Raw genomic sequence first — 14938 nt, forward strand, 5'->3', positions numbered from 1 at the left:
ATTTCTACATGTTTTCTATAACACATCTTTTGCATTGACGTATAGAAATCTTGTCTTCTGTTATTTGAGGCAACAAATGAGTTGATACCATTTAGTCTTTACTTCTTTTAACTATTTATTTTTCCTTAATATGAAAAACCTATAATGTGCCTTCTCTCTAATACAATATATATTGACTGATGTTCTAACAGGAATGGGGAGGAGGTCGCTGTCAGGGACAGTAGTTAAAACAAACCAGGGCCCTTTTCATACCCCCACTATTAGTACATAGAATGTATGGGCATCCTGATTGAATTAAAGATGCAACTAACCCAGTAAAGATCCACTTTTCCTACAACTCACTTCCTCCGTCGTCCAGTGCCCTCTTATTGCTCTCAGATGCAGTTATACACGAGTTCTGGTAATGGAGGGGCTGTGGGCCAAGGAGCACTTGGAAGGTGATGTTACTAAATGATGAGGATTATTTAGTTGGCCACCCTACCTAGCTTGGAATATAGTGAGTTTTCCATGTTCACATACAATTTTACATTGTTTCTGAAGTGACAGATGGCTCAGCCAATCACTGGCCTGGACGGGTTCAGAAGTGCCAGTAGCGGCTGCGGTGAGCTGGGAATCACAGAAACAAGGCAAGAGAACACTGGAGGAACGTGGGGCCCAAAGCCGGTGACCCCCGGTGTGGAGGTGCGGCCAATCACTTGCCAGATGGTTAAGCATGACGCCAGTTCTGTGGTGGTTGGCCGAGGTATAGCTCTGCCCGGTGGTAGTTTGTCGTGACGCCAGTGCCGGTTGGGCACACAGATATGGTGGCACACCTGCTTTTATTTTAATGGGCTGGCTATACCTTGTTCCCCTGTGGCTAGTCTAGGTACAAAAATGGTGCGTGGCTAATCCATAAATGTTAGCGCTGCCCAAAAGACTCCAAATAGAGGCTGAATAAAGTAAAAATATTTATTAAAAGTGCACAATATTTACGCGTTTCGAGGAACAGAGGTCCTCTTCATCAGAATAGCAGTGCATACAATGGTGTGGATAGGCAGGTATTAAATAGTACAGCAATCCTTGGAATTGGCGGCAGACACGCCCCCTAGGGGCGGGGCTACATTCAAAATACACAAATAAACTAACAGAAGGGTGCTAAACATATATCATCATAAAAAATATATATACATTGTAGGTATTAGAGTTTTTATGGCTAGCACAATGAGGAGCTATATTCAAACATTCAAAAATAGCAGGAACATGTCAGGAGCAGAGCTGTCTGCAGATCCCCATATAGCAGTCACGTAGTACAGCTGCACTGACTTGTCTGTGAGCATGGAGAGCAGAGACTACGGTCACATGATGTGAGCATCCAATCAGTGGTGGGGGTGTGTAACTGAGTCACCAATCATAGCAGCAAGAGGAGTGAGAGTAAACAGAAGTAAACAGCTTAGAAGTAAATGAAGGGTGAAGTTCCATAAGCAGTGACACCTTGGGATCAGTCTACTAAGGCTAAATCTGCTGCTCTTTAGATAGCAGCTATAGCTCCCAATAGCAGCAGCAATGGCTGGGATGGACATAAAATAAATAGAGGACAGAGACAGGCACTGATAGCCATCTCCTGCTGTGGCTGTAAATCCCTGAGCAGAGACAGTGTATTCATCAGTGGGAGAATGGGTTAAAATATAACATAGACAAGGCTGATAGGGATGGAGCTAGTGCTGGTACTGGGAGACAGAGGCTGATAGGGATGGAGCTAGTGCTGGTACTGGGAGACAGAGGCTGATAGGGATGGAGCTAGTGCTGGTACTGGGAGACAGAGGCTGATAGGGATGGAGCTAGTGCTGGTACTGGGAGACAGAGGCTGATAGGGATGGAGCTAGTGCTGGTACTGGGAGACAGAGGCTGATAGGGATGGAGCTAGTGCTGGTACTGGGAGACAGAGGCTGATAGGGATGGAGCTAGTGCTGGTACTGGGAGACAGAGGCTGATAGGGATGACACTGTGGGGGAAAAAATAGCACATTAGGGAGCAGGGGGACAGGTATGTAGGATAAATGTACAGGGGGATGCTGCAAGGTATGATATGGCTACTCCCAGTAAGGCACAGGAGCTATAGCATAGATCATGGTAGGACAACACAGTCCATGATAAGCTTGGTAGTAGACATTATGTAGTAGACTTGGTAGTACCTCTATATCATACATAATGTCTACTACCAAGCTTATCATGGACTGTGTTGTCCTACCATGATCTATGCTATAGCTCCTGTGCCTTACTGGGAGTAGCCATATCATACCTTGCAGCATCCCCCTGTACATTTATCCTACATACCTGTCCCCCTGCTCCCTAATGTGCTATTTTTTCCCCCACAGTGCCATCCCTATCAGCCTCTGTCTCCCAGTACCAGCACTAGCTCCATCCCTATCAGCCTCTGTCTCCCAGTACCAGCACTAGCTCCATCCCTATCAGCCTCTGTCTCCCAGTACCAGCACTAGCTCCATCCCTATCAGCCTCTGTCTCCCAGTACCAGCACTAGCTCCATCCCTATCAGCCTCTGTCTCCCAGTACCAGCACTAGCTCCATCCCTATCAGCCTTGTCAATGTTATATTTTAACCCATTCTCCCACTGATGAATACACTGTCTCTGCCTGCCTCTTGTCTGCTCAGTGATTTACAGCCACAGCAGGAGATGCTATCAGTGCCTGTCTCTGTCCTCTATTTTATGTCCATCCCAGCCATTGCTGCTGCTATTGGGAGCTATAGCTGCTATCTAAAGAGCAGCAGATATAGCCTTAGTAGACTGATCCCAAGGTGTCACTGCTCATGGAACTTCACCCTTCATTTACTTCTAAGCTGTTTACTTCTGTTTACTCTCACTCCTCTTGCTGCTATGATTGGTGACTCAGTTACACACCCCCACCACTGATTGGATGCTCACATCATGTGACCGTAGTCTCTGCTCTCCATGCTCACAGACAAGTAAGTGCAGCTGTACTACGTGACTGCTATATGGAGATCTGCAGACAGCTCTGCTCCTGACACGTTCCTGCTATTTTTGAATGTCTGACTATAGCTCCTCATTGTGCTAGCCATAAAAACTCTAATACCTACAATGTATATATATTTTTTATGATGATGTATGTTTAGCACCCTTCTGTTAGTTTATTTGTGTATTTTGAATGTAGCCCCGCCCCTAGGGGGCGTGTCTGGCGCCAATTCCAAGGATTGCTGTACTATTTAATACCTGCCTATCCACACCATTGTATGCACTGCTATTCTGATGAAGAGGACCTCTGTTCCTCGAAACGCGTAAATATTGTGCACTTTTAATAAATATTTTTACTTTATTCAGCCTCTATTTGGAGTCTTTTGGGCAGCGCTAACATTTATGGATTAGCCACGCACCATTTTTGTACCTAGACTAGCCTTATTCCCACGGGCCCCCACTTGGGAGCATCCCGTTTGGGCTATCCTAGTTGGCCTGCAGCCCTGCACTCTCCACCGAAGCACCATATCCTGGCATCTTCTGAAGACCTGGTACCCATTTGGGTGATATGCATAAAGCCCAAGGGGCCTGAAGGTGAGCACCCCATCAGCACCTTGCATTTTTAACTGACTTGTTTGTACGGTATCACACGAGGTGCTGCTGCCTGGCTTTTTTCTCTCTCCCTTGTCTTGTTCCCCTGTGGACAGTGACCTGCCGGGCCGTTGCAGGGTCCCTTGGGTAATTATCACGGTGGTCCGGAGTGGAGTAGTGACCCACGCGGACTATTGGTACTGCCACCCACAGAAAGGGCAGATGACCCAAGGAGTGTGTGTGCGGTGTCGGTGCTTAATGAAAAATCACTGAGTCCCTTTAGCATAAATATAATCTTGTTTACTCTGAAGATACTTGAGGTAGGCAGCAGATAATACAGCTTTGCCTTGATGCAATACACTTGATAAGTTACTTAATACTCTACAGTCGAGGTTTGCAGTCCAGAGTAGAAGGAGTGATACAGCCGTGCTGATTGAGTTGCGTGATGAGAAGTAGAAAAGAGGATCAGAAGAGCGGAGAGGAGGATGTCGAGAGAGTCCCAACCCAAGTAGTACTGTGCTTCAGAGGTAGAATAAGAAGAATACTTGAAAGTAAAGAGAGAATACTTGTTCCATGGGCAGTCGGCGGCCACTGACTTTTAAACACATTCAAAGGCAACGTTAAGTCGATGATCGGTTCAGTGGCTAATCGTTGTCATTATTACATGAAGCTATATCTGACCGAATCGGCCTGTTTGGGAAGATAATCGCCCCATTTAATAGTATAAACTGTATCTCCTACAGCAAGGGAAGGGAAGATAAGTGCTCATTCTGGTGATCTGAACAATTGAACCCCGGCCAATCGAAACTTTTGAAATATCCCATGTCATACATTAGTTTCAAAGCGATAAAAGGGTAGTCCCCCCAAGAGCTAAAATAATAAAAGGCTCCCAAACCTAGCTGGTCTTACTCACCAAGTCCCCCTGAGAATTTTGAGCCATCTCCCATCTTTCTAGCTACTTCCGTTCTATAGTTACAAGTTTTTTAAAAAGCCGAACTATATCCAACATGGCGCCGGCCAGAAAACTACATCTCCCATCATGCAATGCTTATGCCTGATTGGTCCATGATGTAGCAGAGCGGATAGCCACAAGATATAGCAGAGCTGAATGGGCGATATAGCAGAGCTGAATGAATGTGTGAAATAGCAGAGCCAAATAAGTGATGGTAGTGTTTTCCGCCATACTGGTGCTGGAGAGTGCGGCGGTTTGCTGCCACCGCTGCTGGTGAGCCGCGGCCAGATTTAGGGTGCTGCCGCCGCTGGGGTGTCCGAGGGGGGGGGTGCCACCGCAGCTGCTGTCGTTGAGTCCCTTGAGGCGCTGCCACTGCAAAAGGGGTCGTGCTGCTGCCGCTGCTGATGGTAAGTCCTCCAGGGGGGCGCCGCCGCTGCCGATACTGAGTCCGGGGGGGGGGGGAATGTGTCGGCCGCCACTGCAAAAGGGGTTGTGCCGCCACCACTGCTGTCCGGGGGGGGGAGCTGCCACCGCTGGTGAGTCCTGGGGGGAGGGTATTGCCGGTGAGCCGCGGCCAGCACCGCTGAGTTTGGGGGGGGGGGTTGTTCTGTAACAGCGATGTGTGCCGGGGGGGGCCGCCACTGCAAGAGGGGTGAGTCCGGGGGGGTAGCCGCCGCTGCTGCCGATACTGAGTCCGGGGGGGGGGGGGTGACGGGGATGTGTCGGCCGCCGCTGCAAAATTGGTCATGCCGCTGCTATCCGGGGGGGGGGGGGGAGCCGCCACCGTTGGTGAGTCCGGGGAGGGGTATTGCTGGTGATCCGCGGTCGGGTTTGGGCTGCCGCTGCTGTCCGGGGGGGGGGGTTGCCGGTGCATCCCTGGCACCGGCACCCCCCCTCGGACACCAGCGGGGGGTGGCGGCTTTGGGAGGGGTTGGATGCCGCCGCTGCTGGTGAGCTGGGGGGAGGGAGTCGGGAGACACCGATCAGCAGCAGCTGTCAGTGTCCTCCCTCACTTCAATGGACAGGGAGAAGCCAGCCCATTGAAAAGATGAAGGACACCTGATGCCGTCTTGGAGGGTGGGGGCCAGGAGCAGGGAGTGGAGACGGGTTGGACTGAGATTTGATGAGTCTATGCGTTTGGTGGGGGTGAATGCATCTAGATAACAGTAAAACTGTACAGAATCTATAATAAATTGATATTGGAAAGATGGAAAACTATGGGTGGGCAATGTATTAATGCAAAAAAAAAATTGGGGGGAATACCCCTTTAAATAATATAATTGCTAGAAATTAAGTGCAGTAGGAATCCAAAAAGTAAGTTGTTTTTAGTTCCTATGTGAGCACAGTGGTATTGTTCTTGGTAGTCAGTGGTATTGTTAGGACAATGTGTCATGCGCTGTTTTTTTACTTTTCCAGTAAAAAAGGAAAAAAGCTTAACCAGCAGTACATCGCTTTTCTGTTTTTACCATGAATAGACCGGCGCCGGCACAGGGATGCTGGTGTCCTCTTTTTGAAATGCAATTCGGTTCCCACACTTGACGCCAGTCTATATACGATCACTGGCTGAGGGCGAAGCACTGGAGGCAGGCCAGCCTGCCCCCAGTGGGAGGAAACCCCCTCCCCTCTATAACGGGCCTCCATTGATTCTAATGGTTGCTTATAATGGTATATGCCAAGAGTCTAACAAATGATCCCAGTTTTACATCATGGCACCCAGCCAAAAAAACTACATCTCCCAGCATGCATTGCACCGCAGAACCATCTGCTGGGTATCTGCCCCGTCTGTAGTATTTGCCCACACTGGCTCGATCTGCTTCTGCTTTGTACAGTAAACACAGTATCTATTTATCTATCGATCTATTCATCTAAATAAAAAAGTTCCAGCAGCACTTTGTCTGCAGGTAATAGTGGGTGCCAGCAGATCCAGGTCAGAGACCACTGACCAAACATAGATACATGTAGAACAGTCCTCAACACTCCAGATGTATGCCAAAAAAATCTATCTATCTATCTAGAATGAAGATAGAAAGAGAGAGAGAGAGAGATGAAACAACAGTGTCTCCTTTCCCCTATACTACTCTGGAGAGGCTGTTGTTTCCCCGCCCTTGGCCAGGTGATCACTGTGTGATGTCAGTGGTGGTCGTTGGTTACAGACAAGGCGTCACAACTTGCCTGGTAACAGAAGAGACAGAGATCATGTGACCTCTGTCTCAGAAAGGAGGGGGAGTACAGAGGAGTCGAGACAGAGTGGACCAGGAAGTGAGAATTTTTAGTAGCTTCAGGGTTTCAGGATGTGCTATAAACAAACGGCCCAATTCATGTAATAGAAACCTATTACACGCAAGCTTAGATTATGATTAGTCAGGGTTAAACCTTTCTTAACCGGAGTTCCCCTTTAACCCCTTACCCATTATGCCCACCTTTGTGCACTATGTTTGCATTTTTTCTCTCACTCTATACCTTGCATTCTGCATTGTTTTTATATATGCGCATGTGATAATGTGTTGCCTGCAAACGTTTTATGATGCACAGCATAATAACTATGGTCTTATACAATGATAGATTAGAATAGTCATGACATAATGGACATCTCTGCTGATTATTTGCTGGTATGATAAGTATGGTCACATTTGTCCTCACTCAATTTACATTCAATGGGCGCACGACCCAGTTTCGGAGGCTGACAAAGCGCTGTGTTGTAATTGAAGACTGATCTTTTCTCCTTATTATTTTCAAATACATTAAAAATATTTCCTCATTTCACCGAGCCGGACACAATCCTCCGGTTACACTGTGCAATAGTAAAACTTAACCGTCCTACCTGCGGTTAATTAACCTCTGGGCTTCTCTGCGCTCACAGGAAGGTGTCTGCTTACAGATGCTTCATAAAGCGCTATTAATGACTCATGAAAAAGATGAAGGGCCGGATAAAAAGACACAGCAGGCCTTAGATTCACAGCTAGAATTGGCTTCAGTATTTCCTTAGCTCTTAAAAAAAAAAAAAGGTTAGGCTGGATTCACATTACAATTTTTTTTCCATCCATTTTCTTATATGTTTATTGCAAAAAAAAAGGATGGAAAAACAGATGCATTGTGTGCATCTGTTTTGCTCAATTTTTCCACTGACTTCCATTCTGAAAAAAAAAAAAAAAACGGACCAAAATACATCCGTATACAAAAACATAGCTGACCTTATTTTTGTGTACGTTAAAAAAAACTGATGTGTTTTGATCCGTTTTTTTTAAATATATAATGAAAGTCAATGGAAAAACGGATCAAAATGGATGCAGACAAATGCATCCGTTTTTAGGCTATGTTCACACTACGTCCGCATCAAAACACTGCGGCCGGAAAGATCATCTGGCGAGTACTTAAGTACCGGCCGGGATGATCCTTTCAGAGACCAGCCGTTCCGTGACCCGGCCGTTTGAACATGCCGTTTGAACATGGCCCAAAAAAAAAAAAAACAATCCAAACACATCCTTTTTTTTTTAAACGTACACAAAAACATAGCTGACCTCTGGGCTATGCAAAAGCGTAGCTGACCTTATTTTTGTGTACGTTAAAAAAAACTGATGTGTTTTGATCCGTTTTTTATATATATATAATGGAAGTCAATGGAAAAATGAATCAAAATGAATGCAGACAAATGCATCCGTTTTTTTAATCCGTTTTTTAATCCGTTTTTGCAAAGACGTATAAAAAAAGTTATAAAAAAAAAAAACCTAGTGTGAGACCAGCCTTTAAATGGGATTTATTTATTAGCACTATAATAAATATGTGAGGTCACAGGTCATGTATGTAGGTTAAAAGCATTCAAAAATATTGGTGATTTATTGATCTGGGTCCCAAAGGTCAGAGGTTCAAATCAAGCTTAAGTGGCAGGAAAGTCAGAATCAATCCCATTTATTAAATTAAATAAGTGTATTGTGTCTCCCAGGGGTCCCGTCACTATAGATCAGGCCCTGTGCACTCCATCTTGGCCCGAGAGACAAGGCTCTTAATGCACCGGCTATAAGTCAGGCTTTTTTCTTGCTGATGTACATTGCTAGCTTCTTGTGAGATTGACAGCTCCAAAATGTGTTTTGCTAATGAACAGTGGTGAAACCTGGAGAGAACAGACTTTTATTGTAGAAAAAAGATTTTTTTTTTTAATGTTTCTATGTTCAAATCTAAAAATGGTCCTTTATCTCGATCTCTGGGACGATATCCGGTAATGCTGGTTTTACAAGGAAAAGTACATCGGCTGGCGAGGGTTTGAGAAGTGGCAAGCATTTATCTGAGGCGGGAGGATACTCAGAAATATTACGAGTTTAACCTTCCAATGTTCTCATTGTGTTATACAGGTAGGAGAGATGAGCAGAGGGGGGGGGGATATCTGCCGGGGGAAGGGGGATTTTACGAATAATGTTTGTAATGGGAAATCAATATTTACTGGTTCTATTAGCTTTAATTTGAATGACTGTTACATCGGCAGGAAGGCATAAAGAGAAAAGGGCTAATACATTGTGTCATATCTACTGTGGGGCCTGGTATGTCTTAAAGAGATTCAGCTGTGTCACAGCTGATGCGGCGGCCCATTCCATGGGCAGCAGCGGTGGTTGTGTCTCCAGCCGCGGTCCGGCCCCTTTACCCATCCTTCTTCCTAGCTCTGTTCCACTTTTGCCTGCGTGAACCCCTGCCTCCTAGGGCACACGCTGGTTCTATAAGATTTAAAGGCTGCTGCTATACAGCACAGGTGCATACAAAGTGATAGTTGCTTTGGCTTCTCTGTTGGAGCCACTGACTCCCCATCCTTATAAAGTGGTCCCTGCCTGTGGTCCCTGCCCTTGTCCCAGCCCGTGGTCCCTGCCTGTGCTTCCTGTCCGAGTTTCCAGTTCTTAGCCTTTGTTCCCTATTGGGGTTCTTGGTTTTCGTCCTGTCCACACTGCTGCACCTTTTCTATGGGGCCTCCAAACACAGTGTTGATTTAAAAGTGTGCGACTTCAAAATGGTAGACCTGTTGTGTAAATCAAATTATACAAAAAAATAAATAGGGTAAATACTTATAATGGATACTGGATGAATAACATGGCTCAACAAGAGAGTTTTCAATCGTAAATCCAAGCATGGAGATTCAATCGTAGTTGTTGTATGAGAAAGATGAAGATGAGATCATCGTCCTTTGCACAGTTCAACCAACTTCGAGCATGCTCCAGTTTGTCCGAACCCGAGCATGAGGCATTTAAATTCTGGTTGCTGCTGAGCTTGGAGAAAGCCCTAAGGCTGCAAAGAAAACATGGATACAGCCAGGGGTGTAGGTAGAATTCATGGGGCCCCATAGCAAGAAACTGTATGGGGCCTTATGAATCCTCTACGGATCGCGGAGATGAATCTATCTAGGACATGGCGGCCGACTAGCCAGATATCCCTCCGGGAAGGACCCAGCCAAGGTGCAGCTCCTGTAGGGAAATCACCAAAACCACCATATTAAGTGGCCCTATAAGTCAATGTAATGACAAGGGATAAACCAAGGCTAGGTAACCATCCACATACAGCTGTTTCGGGGAGTTGCCCCTCATCAGTATGGAGCAGGATTCTGGCTAGGTGGGAGCAATGCCTAGTAGAGCCATAAGAGAAACAGATCGCTGATCTCAGGGAGACCAGCCAAATGACAACACTGCCGGCTGCTAGTGAAAGCGCTCAATGCAGTAAAGTCCTAGGTGCATTGCCCCCTGGGAAACATGAATAGGCAAAAGAAGAGCCCGTGGAGCCTCATTGAAGAGTCACTGACATGCCAGCGAGCTGGGAGAATCGAACGATGCAGGACTTTTCTAGCCACCATGTCCTGTGAGTATTTGCATCGCAGGGGGGGGAGGAGATCTTGCGGCTGGAGGTGCAATGCTGCCTCTGGCCACAAGAGAGACTGGCAGGGCAGGGAGTGTGTGTTAGTGTGTGCCGTAAGCCATAACAACCATAGAGGCAAACCACGCCTCACTGTGGGGGCTCGGGCCCCCCTGCCACACGGGCCCTGTAGCAGTTGTGTGCTCTGCCTCTATGGTAGCTATGCCACTTGATACAGCCTATGGCAGCTCTAGTCCTTTGTATTATGCAGTAGTGTTGGACACAATACTATTTAGCTTATACTTCTTATCATCAGACAATAAATGAGAATGCAGAGAGAGTCTCATGTCATCAAATCCGCTCACAGTTCTTGGTCATTGTAATTCACCACTGAGTGTTCCGCTATGAAAAAGCCACAACAAGTCATTCTCAGCTACTTTTGTCATGCTGATAGGATGTAATAAATCTGAATGGGTAGGGCCCACATACCTAATATATACTTTATGTTTCTACAGATGTATTCCTCATAATTATTCGGAAATGGAGGACGATATTTACTTACCTTAAAGAAAAAAATAAAAAAAAATTACTGAACAGAATTTAATGCCGTCCTTAACGTTGAACGACAAATAGAAACCATCATGAATTTCCATTTTTATTAAACTGGCAAATGGACGTACAAGCGGAGCTATGTACTCATTATAGTCAGCATGTTACAGTCTGAAAATCGTATCCGCCAGGCTGGAGGGGCTCAGCATTTGGGCTGGACCCTGTTTAACTATTTGTTTCTGCAGTAAGTTTGGTTTGTGGAAGATACATTGGTATCCATGGCACCGGTGATATCCTCAGGATATGGCTTTGAAATCACATTTCAGTTTGTATATTAATTTGTTTATTCCTTTGGTAAGAAAGAGCGGTAGCGTAATGGTTTATGACACACATATCCATCTCTTATCAAATGCTATAATTGGATTTATGTGCCTCGTGAACAAAAAACATTATTTTCTTGCCTTATGTAAAGTAAACACTCCAAGGCTGGCGATGGTTGTCTTCATTTATTCCGGCTATTACCAAGCTTTGCTGGCGTCATTCATGCTGCTATCGCGGCTTTATCATTATACAACAGCACACGCCATTGTAAAAGGCTCTGAAGACAACTGCGAAAGGCTTTTGTGCACAAAATTGCATAGTTATATGTGTAATGAAATAAATGTACTTCTCAGGTCTTGAACCAAACATTACTGGCATATATAAATATATATATATATATATATATATATATATATAGCCACTGGATAAATGAGCATTGATAAAGTTACCATTCCCTGCACTTCTAAGGATAGATAGATAGATAGATAAATAGATAGATAGATAGATAGATAGATAGATAGATAGATATAGTATTCTATTCTGTGTGCCATATGCCAGGGTAGCCTATGCGGGGTTGTGGCAGCTCTGTGGGTGTTGGGTCACTTAGGCAAACAGATACCACGCTACTGAGTTTGGATACCCCAAGTGTAACCTGGTGTGTAGGTGCTGGTGCAAAATGACAGACCAGAGTCCGATAGCTTGAACAGGATAATGTCTGTTTACTGGGAATATTCAGTGCAATACAAGGACAAAACAACACTTTTGGAATGCAGGTGCAGGCAAGAAGTAGTGGTATATACTTTATAGGTAAGAGTAGAGTGGAGTGGAGTAGAGGAGCGTCTTGAGGGCCCTGTCTAATGTAGCTGTGTAGCGTAGTAGAGAAGAGAAGATGACACTCATACTCATAGATATCTGTGATTTGACCACCTTATGCCCTATAGTGTTGGGATACCCGTCCTGATAGGGTAGTGTAAGGTCCCTGTCCCTGAGCAGACTTTTCAAGACCAAAATAGCCATACATTACAGCAGGATACATAGGCCTTAACTGCAGCTCTGTCCTACCGGGGTCAGTACCTAGCTCAGGTATGCTGCCCTGTGTCATGTAGATGGAACCCTTGGCATGGGCAAGGTGGTCTTCGGAGGACATCCTTTCCTCCTGAGGGGTCTAGCACTGCATGCTAGCTGTGGTTAGTTTCATAAGAAGAAATCTGTTACTTGGTCCCTGACAAGGGTCCTGGCCTGAGCCAGGCCCTGGCTTCACTGCAGCAGGAACTGTCCCTCCCAGCTTCCTAGGACTGGATCCAGCTTTTCCAGGCACCTGACGAGATGAACCACCAAGCCTACCGAAGCGGTTTGCCTCGCTAATACTGTAAATTTGCTCATGCCTAGTTTTAAGAATATCGGTGCTTGAACATTTTTCTTTTGGATCTACAGTTTCCCAACTGTCCATGGGTCAAGCTTCTTGAACGCTTCCCGAATAGTGATCAGTGACCTTCATAATGTTTAGTTCGGATCCCCAACACGAACATTAAAAAAAAAAAATGATCGTGATTGGTTTGAGTTCATGTTTCGGTCTGGGCACATGCGTACAGATTGTCAGGTGCAAAAAGTAAATTACCCAGTTGCGTACATCGTGAGATAAACATTCGCATGTTTGAATACGTTCGAAAATGATCCTTATAACCATTGCGATCATCTAACAAATGTTTGTGATTGGCGAACACGAACAACTAGCATCATGTTCGTACGAACATACAAACATTTACGAACATGTTCGCTCATCACTAGTCCCGAACCCCATTTATCAAGGTAGAGTGACTTTAATCTTATATCTCTTGTGTTAGCATCATTATAAGTGAAGCAGTTACAAAACTTTTTTGAACAAATAATATACATATTAGGCTGGGTTCACACTATGTTTTTTCATCCGTTTTTGCAAAAAAAAAAAAGATGGAAAACGGGTGCATTTATCCGTTTATCTATTAACTTCCATTATCAAAACACATCCGCTTTTTTTAATGTACACAAAAACGTAGCTGACCTTACTTCTGTGTACGGTGAAAAAACTGATGCTACTGAATGCGGCGTCATTTAGCAGGGAAAGGTGGCTGTCTATTGATAATCAAGGCCGCAAATAAAGATCATTAACTGATGCCACGCTACTGTAGTGCAGGGGTAGTGAACCCTGGCTCTCCAGCTGTTGCAGAACTACAACCCCCATCATGCCTGGACAGCCAAAGCTTTAGCTTTGGCTGTCCAGGCATGATGGGGGTTGTAGTTTTGCAACAGCTGGAGAGCCAAGGTTCCCTACCCCTGCTGTAGTGGCTACATAGCCATATAGTCCTGTGTAGTCACATACATCATCTGTTTGTATATCATTATATTATATTTATATTATATTATATACAAAAGGGTACGAAGAACATTATATGCGATGTGAACATTAAAGCAAATGTACCATCAGGACTATGGAACTTATTTTTCCAGTACTTTATCGTCGCTGCCCGTTTCTCAGGCTCGGTGCGGTTTTCTTCCATGTCTCTATGCACAGGAGACAGAGCTGACGCCCCCAGTGTTACGGTATCCCCTCCCCTCAGTCACACACCTCCAAGCAGCAGGATTCCTGCACCGGCGCCGATAAGGTACTGAATTTTTTTTTTTTTAATAGTACATTCGCTTTAAACACATATATTCATTTAATATGAGGAACATATAGGAACTCAGTTAGTTCATAGTAACATATTGCAAAGAACATGGCGATCGCAAATCTTAGACCATAAAGCATGAAAGCCAGTCTTTCGATTTTTTTTTTCTCTTTACTTTTTCTATATAATTTCCTTAGAATTCTTTTTTCTTTTGCGTTTGCCTGTGTGGTGGGAGTAAGAAGACAGTCTGCCTGAATGCAATATGATAATTTTATTTATCTGCTTATAGTATGTCAATATCCCTGTCTCCATCGTGTGACCATACAGCCCATGTATATTAAGTGGTTTGACTTTCAGCCCTGGAGAGGGCATTGTTTGCATACAGCGGCTCAGTATTAGGCACAGTTCACATTTGCATTCACTCTATTGTGACATTTCCCTTCACTAACAGGTGGGGTTAATGGCCAATAAGTAGTTGACCCCATGATACTTGTCTTATAATGGGGATAGATAGTCTGTGCATCAGTGCTTATTCTTATTACTTTATGCTGGTTGCATATAGGTTTTTTGTTACTTTATCGCTGCAGAGGCTTATGTGGCCTATTCAAGCTTGAAAACGATTCATATTGCTATGTGCAGAACCATTGCCTGTTTTCTGTACGCAAATGGAGGAAATGAATTTTTAAAAAATTTTTATGCATGTTTTATAATGAAGAGTTAATTCTGGACATCCTGCATGTTCCTCACATCTCATGCACACATTTTGTATGTCCTTTCTTCTGGTTTAAAGGGAATGTATCAACTAGATTTTTTTTTCTATGGATCAGAGTTGGTTACTGAGGCATGTTGTTTTTTTTAATATCTTTGTGATTTTTTTTTAAATGTCATTTTTAGTGCATTGTTATGGAGGCAGCCATCTTGCCTGAGCTATAACAGCATTTATAGATAAGCATTACGGCAAACCCAATAGACATAGGCATAATAATTTGGCCCAGAGCCTAATTACATGAATGGGAGAGTTCTCTAGGCATGCTCCATGACCTGTGCAGAGGTCATTCAACAAGGAGGGGGAGGCTGAGCTTATAGCATC

The sequence above is a fragment of the Dendropsophus ebraccatus genome, chromosome 3 (assembly GCF_027789765.1).
Source record: "Dendropsophus ebraccatus isolate aDenEbr1 chromosome 3, aDenEbr1.pat, whole genome shotgun sequence".
Lineage (NCBI taxonomy): Eukaryota > Metazoa > Chordata > Amphibia > Anura > Hylidae > Dendropsophus > Dendropsophus ebraccatus.